The sequence below is a fragment of the Octopus bimaculoides genome, chromosome 3, assembly GCF_001194135.2.
Source record: "Octopus bimaculoides isolate UCB-OBI-ISO-001 chromosome 3, ASM119413v2, whole genome shotgun sequence".
NCBI lineage: Eukaryota > Metazoa > Mollusca > Cephalopoda > Octopoda > Octopodidae > Octopus > Octopus bimaculoides.
This window is the reverse complement of record NC_068983.1, coordinates 163,800,825-163,808,324: the sequence shown is the minus strand read 5'-3', so window position 1 is coordinate 163,808,324 and position 7,500 is coordinate 163,800,825. Positions and strand designations below refer to the sequence as shown.

Sequence of the window (7,500 nt, the reverse complement as noted above, 5' to 3'; positions counted from 1 at the left end):
CCTACAGGAGCCAGTCAGGCGGTACTGGCAACGGCCACGCTCAAAATGGTGCATCTCATGTGCCACCCGCACAAGAACCAGTCCAGGGGCACTGGCAACGATCTTACTTGGCTTGCCGGGTCTTCTCACGCACAGCCCATTTCCAAAGGTCTCGGTCCGTAGTCATGTATGTATGTATGTATGTATGTATATGATATTCAGGAAAACTGTCATAAAATCATGTGATACGAAGCCTGCTTGAAGTCCACTTGTTCTCACAGATTCAGGAAAGGAAGAAGTGTAACTGTTATTATGAAAGCTTATATGGCTTTCAGATTTTGACACAAGGCCAGCAATTTCGGGATAATGGATAATTAATTGCATTGACTCCTGATTTCAGGTGGTACTTATTTTATCAACTCCAAAAGGAGGGAAGGCACTATTGACCTCAGCAGAATTTGAACTCATGCAAAACGCACTATCCAAATATGGCTGATGCCAGTGCCCCGTGACTGGTTCCTGTGCCAGTGACATGTAAAAGCACCATCCAAACATGCTCGATGCCAGTGCCCTCTGACTGTCTCCCATGTAAAAGGCACCCACTACACTCTTGGAGTGGTTGGCATTAGGAAGGGCATCCAGCTGTAGAAACCTTGATATGGCAAGTGATTGCTATAAAGAAGATATGTAAAACGGTGGACCTCTTCTTGTGAAGTTCCTGAAATGAGGCTCACATGTATGCAGTGAATTGATGATTTTAAAATGTTAAACAAAGCAGTGACTGAGAGAAACTTTTATCTGTGAGCATCTACATCAGTAGTAGAAGTAACAATTTTATTTACAATCAGGAAGTTAAAGAAGATAAAAGTGAAACAGTGCTGATGGAAAATTAAACAAGATGCAATCTAATGGATTGAGTAATGGAATTAAAAGACAGAGTCGCAGTGAAGTTAAAGTGATTTAAGAGGATGTAATTTGGAGCTGACACAAAGATGTGTTCATAAATAGCATTAGTCCATTTAATCATAAATAGTATTAGTCCATTTAGTCACTGGTTCTGCAACCCAATTTCTATTGGTGGCTTGGTGAATAGCTTGTTCTAGCTTTTGGACTGCAAGAGTATTGATGTGAACTTGTGTGTTGAAACAAATTTTATTGTGTCTTGGGAAGGTCATTACTCCAATAATAATAAACCCACACACTGGTTACTTAACTAACACATTAAACAAACGATTGATTAGTTAGTTGGTTAAATATTTAAATGTAAATATACACATGCACAAACATATACAGGAACGACACTGCTTGTATGACAGTGATACTCATTTACAACTAACATGTGATGTCAAGGCAAGGAGATTCCTTGGAAAGTGTCATCAACACTTGTGTTGAATTTAGCAAAGCCTTGTGTATGGATTTAGTGAATGGAAATTGAAAGAAGCCTGTCATGTATAGAAAGTGTACTGCTCAGTCTAGGAATCGAACCCTGCAATCTAGCAATCATGAGAGCAAAACCCTAACCACTAGGCCACTTGTTTTCACATACTTAATGAAAGAAGGCTTAAACGTCAAATATTAACAAAGACACATGACTGGAGAACTTGATTACTTATAAAGCTTCATGTTTATCACAATGTGGTGCTTCAATCATAAGATACCAATTTTATTCTGTGAATAACCATTCTTTGCGGTGTCTCTCCCAGTCAGTCAGAGCCCATGGCTATTAACTGGAAAGCATGGGAGTCCATGTGGGATGCTGGTGTAGACTGCTTTGAAACCAAATGTAAGAGACTGCATGAAGGTAGGAGGAGACATCACCATCAACCCCCTGCAGTTGTTGTTCTGAATCACTTTCAGCAGCTTTGGTGCCACAGGATCTGCCCATTTCATATCGGTCTTGTCAGCAACATCATTTGCTCCCGTGAGAAACAATGTGTTGGAGGCAAAGGAGGAAAAATGTCTTGGATTGATGCTGCAATCATCATTGATGCACCATCGTAAACAAGCAAACAAATAAGCAAACATGACCTAGACAATCTTGATTGTTGTGTACGCATGGGTGGCCATGTCATGTCCATCTATTATTTCCTTAGTCTAGCTCTACTCACAACTAACTGAAAGGAAAACAACTCAACAACAAGTACAACAATAACATTAGTTGTGGTAACTTATTAATCATTTTGGATATTTATTAACCATCAATAGATAACGAAAGGAACAAACCTTTCCGATAATCAATGGAGTTTATTCCAATCTTTGAATAAATAATTAAAGTTTTTGTATTGAGTTGCTTTCTGAAAAATGTTGTCAGAACAAAAACAGGAATAATAGCAGACAAATGATAAAAGCAGCCTGATGCTATTTGATGGCAGATAATAGAGATGGTCTCCGCCATTTAGTGCTTGACTAAATTATTTACTGTCGTCACTGTTGGCCATCTTGATTCTGCTTTCATATTCGAGACACAAGTTGTAACGCACCTGAGCACTGGATTCAATAAGCTAGGTATTATTATTATTATTATTATTATTATTATTGTTGTTGTTGTTGTTGTGAGGCGGCAAGTTGGCAGAATTGTTAGCATGCTGGGCACAATGCTTAGCTGTATTTCATCCATCTTTATGTTTTCAGTTCAAATTCCGCCAAGGTTAGTTTTGCCTTACATCCTTTCAGGATCGATAAATTAAGTACCAGTGAAACACTGGGGGTCAATGTAATCAACAAGTCCTCTCCTCCAAAATTTCAAGCCTTGTGCCTTTTGTAGAAAGGATTATTGTTGTTGTTGATGATGATAATGATGACGACGATGACGCTGATGGGCAAAATGCTTAGTAGCATTTCTTCTGTCTAAACATTCCGGGTTCAAATTCCACCGATCTCAACTTTGCCTTTCATCCTTTTGGGGTTGATAGAGTAAGTACCAGCTGAATACTGGGTCAATGCCATCAACTTACCCCTCTCCCCTAAAATCACTGACCTTCTATCAAAATTTTGAATCATTATTATTATTGCGATTGTTGTTGTTGTTGATTAAGTTGCAATTTGGCAAAACCATTTGGTTGCTTGGCAACCTTTTGTACAATTCTTTACGTTGCGAGTTCAAATTCTGCCATGGTCAATGTTACCTTTCTTCCTTCAGGTGGAGGGGGGTCAATAAAATAAAGTACCTGTTGATATGAGGGACAATAATACTGATTCACCTCCTCCCCTAAAATTGCTTGTCTGGTGCCAAAATTTGAAGCAGCCGTTAGTATGATTCTGGAATCTGGATTTCACATTTTTCTCTCTGAGAACTGATTAAATTGGAACCAATGAACCCAATGAGATCGATACAATTCTCATAAAACAAACAAAAATCGATCCTGATTTTTGTTCAAAGAGGATCAATTATGATGACAAATCTATTAAATGTAGCAGCTAAATTTTAATAGTGTGGGGTAACTTTCTTTTTTATTTTTAGTTAATTATCAAGATGGGATTCATTAACAAAAAATAAATTTGATAATCTGCTTCCTTTCATTCCTTTTTTTTTCTAAAACACATGTAAAAAACGAAAAACATACAAAATGTAGAAATAGAAAGAAAAGAAAAGCTGATATTGCTAAGCATTTAGCGGATTAGTTTTAACTATAATCTAAGTAGTAACATGGATAATTAGGTCTATATTTAATCCATCCACAACAAATAATGGATGAAGCTTAGCTGAAGTATGTTGAAGGTATTCATTGGAAATAAACTGTTACCTATTTCAGTCACAGGGTTGTTGCATTGTGTGTGCACAAAGGTGGGGAGCCGGCAGAGTGGTTAGCCAGCCGGGCGGAATACTTGGCAGTATTTCGTCTGTCTTTAAGTTCTGAGTTCAAATTCTGCTAAGTTCGACTTTGCCTTTCATCCTTTTGGGGTCGATAAATTAAGTACCACTTGCATACTGGGGTTGATCTAATCGACTGGCCCCCTCCCACAAAATATCAGGCCTTGTGCCTAGACTAGAAAAGAATATTTAAAGGCGGCGAGCTAGCAGAAACCTTAGCACGCCAGGTGAAATGTTTAGTGGTATTTTGTCTATCTTTATGTTCTGAGTTCAAATTCCGCTGATGATGATGATGGTGGTGATGATGATGATAGTGGGGATGATGGTGATGATGGTGGTGATGATGATGACGACGATGATGACAACGATGATGATGACGATGATGATGATGATGATGATGATAATGATGACAACGATAGTGATGATGATGACAACAATGACAATGACGATGATGTTGATGGTGGTGGTGATGATGATGATGATGAGTAAACAATGAAATATTTGAGTGTACACATGTTACTTCCAAGTTGTGAGTTCTCATTCAATGAAGACATTCCATAGCAGTGTCCATCAGCATCACCCTTCATTCTCATCATAGACTTTATTATTACTCTTTTACTTGTTTCAGTCATTTTGACTGTGCCCATGCTGGAGCACCACCTTTAGTCATACAAATCAACCCCAGAACTTATTCTTTCTAAGCCTAGTACTTATTCTATCGGTCTCTTTTGCCAAGCCGCTAAGTTACAGGGATGTAAACACACCAGCATCGGTTGTCAAGCGATGTTGGGGGGGGGGGACAAACAGACACGCAAACATATACATATATACAACGGGATTCTTTCAGTTTCCGTCTTCCAAATCCACTCACAAGGCTTTGGTCGGCCCAAGGCTATAGTAGAAGACACTTGCCCAAGGTGCCACGCAGTGGGACTGAACCTGGAACCATCTGGTTGGTAAGCAAGCTACTTACCACACAGCCACTCCTCCACCTATCATTATTATTATTATTATTATTATTATTATTATTATTATTATTATTATTATCAATTATCTGCATCACTGACACTATACTCATTATAAGTATTGTCTTAATTTCCACCATAATTCACTGCATGTCTCCTCCTTGCTTTGTTCATCAATGACTTTACCGTCACCATCATCATCATCACCAACCTCACTCATCATCATTCAAAAAGAATTCTATTTATTGTTGAATCAATTACAAACAGACTCGTCAATCAAACAAGTCCGGATTGTTCTTTGAAGTAAACTCAGCAGGCCTTGATGGCCAATACCATTCTACACACACAGACACACGCATACACACACACACACACACACACACACACACACATTGCTGACCACTCACAGAGTGAAAAGATGATATCAGAAGAGTTCCAAGAAGCTGAAGAAGTATAAGAACTCTTGAGTGCCAGAGAGTGGAAAGGTCTGAATGTGTAGCCATGACAACAACACAACAAAAACAGCAACAACAAACCTTGCTTGCTATTGTCATTATTTTTCTCCTTTTCTTCCATTGTTTCCTCTTCTTCCACCTCTTCCACCTCCACCTCGTCATCATCATCATTTTGCTTCTATCTTTTACTTGTTTCACTCATTAGACTGTGGCCATGCTGGGGCACTGCTTTGCAGAATTTTAGTTGAATGAAACAACTCTAATACTTAGAAAATCACTATTTGTAAATCTCCCAACGAAAGATATTCAGCAACAATACTTTGGAGTACAGATTGTTTGCCAACATAACATGGCAGTCGTGGTTTAGGACGAATGTTACTGTAATTTAGCCCCAGGAGAATTGTCTTCAGTTGGTTATACAACATGATCTGTGTCCTTATATTTTCGAATAAGGCAATCATGTCGTATAGCCAGCTGAAGACGATGTCTCCTGGGGCTAAATTACAGTAACATTTGTCCTAAACCAGGACTGCCATGTTATGTTGGCAAACAATCTTTACTCCAACTCTAGCACTTAATCTCTTATTTCTTCTTTGTAAAGCCTTGTATTTGTTCTAAGGTGCGGTGCAATGGGACTGAACTCAAGACCACATAGTTGGGAAGTAAGCCTCTTAGCCACACATCTATGCCTATACCTATGTTATGGGAGATTAAATTTTTAATAAGTCTAAACGAGATCCCACTCAGTCTATAAACATAATCTAATGAATAATGGAATAATTCTTGGTTGCCAGTACCATTGGGATGGTTCGTGATCCATGAATGAGGTCGCTATGTGACTTTCATGCTACAATAAATTTACTATGGCAAGTCAATCCATAAATCTAATCAATATATGCGACTAAAGCTGGATTTCATTCACTTTTACAATATCGAACAATTACGAAACCTCTCTCTCTCGCTCTCTATCTCTCTCTCGCTCTCTATCTCTCTCTCTCTCTTCACAACTCTTGCTGACTCATATAATACTTGTACATATATCATATTCCTGTAGCATTAAACATTATGAATAGTTCTTTGTTGTTATGTTATAAAAGCTTGTCAGAAGAGGAGGGAGTGATAGCGTGACATTTGCAAGTCTTTAGCTTGAGATTCGGTAAATGGTCAAATTCTGCAAGAGAATGTGGGAACGAATTTCCAGAGGATTGAACTACAAGAGAGAAAGGATGAAGGACAGGTTGAAGCTTTTGGTACCAAAGCAGAGAAGTAAAATGCAGATAAATGAAAGAAGGGCAGACAAAAGTGTTTGACCACCACTAATAAAAGACATATTTTGTCAGTTAGACTGTAAACATAAGTGATATGAAGAACTGACCACATGTACAGAGATTACTCACTGTGGCTAAATGCTGTGTACTCTGAAGTACAGCTCATAGAATCAGAAATTATGAGAGAAGCTAAAAAGGGGGAAGATTTGGGTTCCCGTTTCCCTATTACATGACCCCACTAGAAGTGTGGATTTTATGCCAATATTTCTTAATAAACCACCCCATGACCCATGAAGGTGAATGTCAGATGGATGTAAGAATATAGTGCCATCTAACAACATTCAAAGGTTCACATCCATTATCCTTGGAGATTCCTCAAATGGTGCCGGTTAGTAGAAGACAGCATCTTCAGAGTTAGTTTCAAATGGTGTGATCCATTCTTCTATTGATTTTTGGTTCATTTTATATGCGAGGTCTCACATATTATTTACAAAAACTAAAGAAATATTGTGGCCTAACGGAACTAAGTCGATATGACTATCAGTCTTTTGTACATCCAGTGACTCAGCAATTATAGATAAGCTGTGATACAGAAGCAGAGGAAGATGACGCCACAACAGTTTATAGATTGGTATCAGCTCGACTATTCCAATGCAGTACACACGCACACACACACACACATGCATACATACATACATACATACATACATGGATGATGTGTTTGTATATGCATCTATGTATCCACACATACTTCTATATATATATAGATCTCTATATGTACCCATATTGATATAAATATGCACACACAAATATAAATATGTGTGTATGTATGCATATATATATATATTTAAATGCATATATATATGTTGTATGTGTGTGTGTGAATATATATTTGCTCACATATGTATGTATGTGTATACATATATACATATATAGATATAGATATAGATATGTGTGTACATCTCTCTCTCTCTCTCTCTCTCTATATATATATATATATATATATATATATATATATATAT

At 37.8% G+C, this 7,500-nt stretch overlaps 1 protein-coding gene across 3 annotated transcripts in view; it reads right to left on the bottom strand.

The window, feature by feature from the left end:
• LOC106875235 (follistatin-related protein 5) overlaps positions 1–7,500 on the bottom strand; it is a 370,169-nt gene that overhangs the window by 296,730 nt on the left and 65,939 nt on the right. The window lies entirely within an intron of this gene.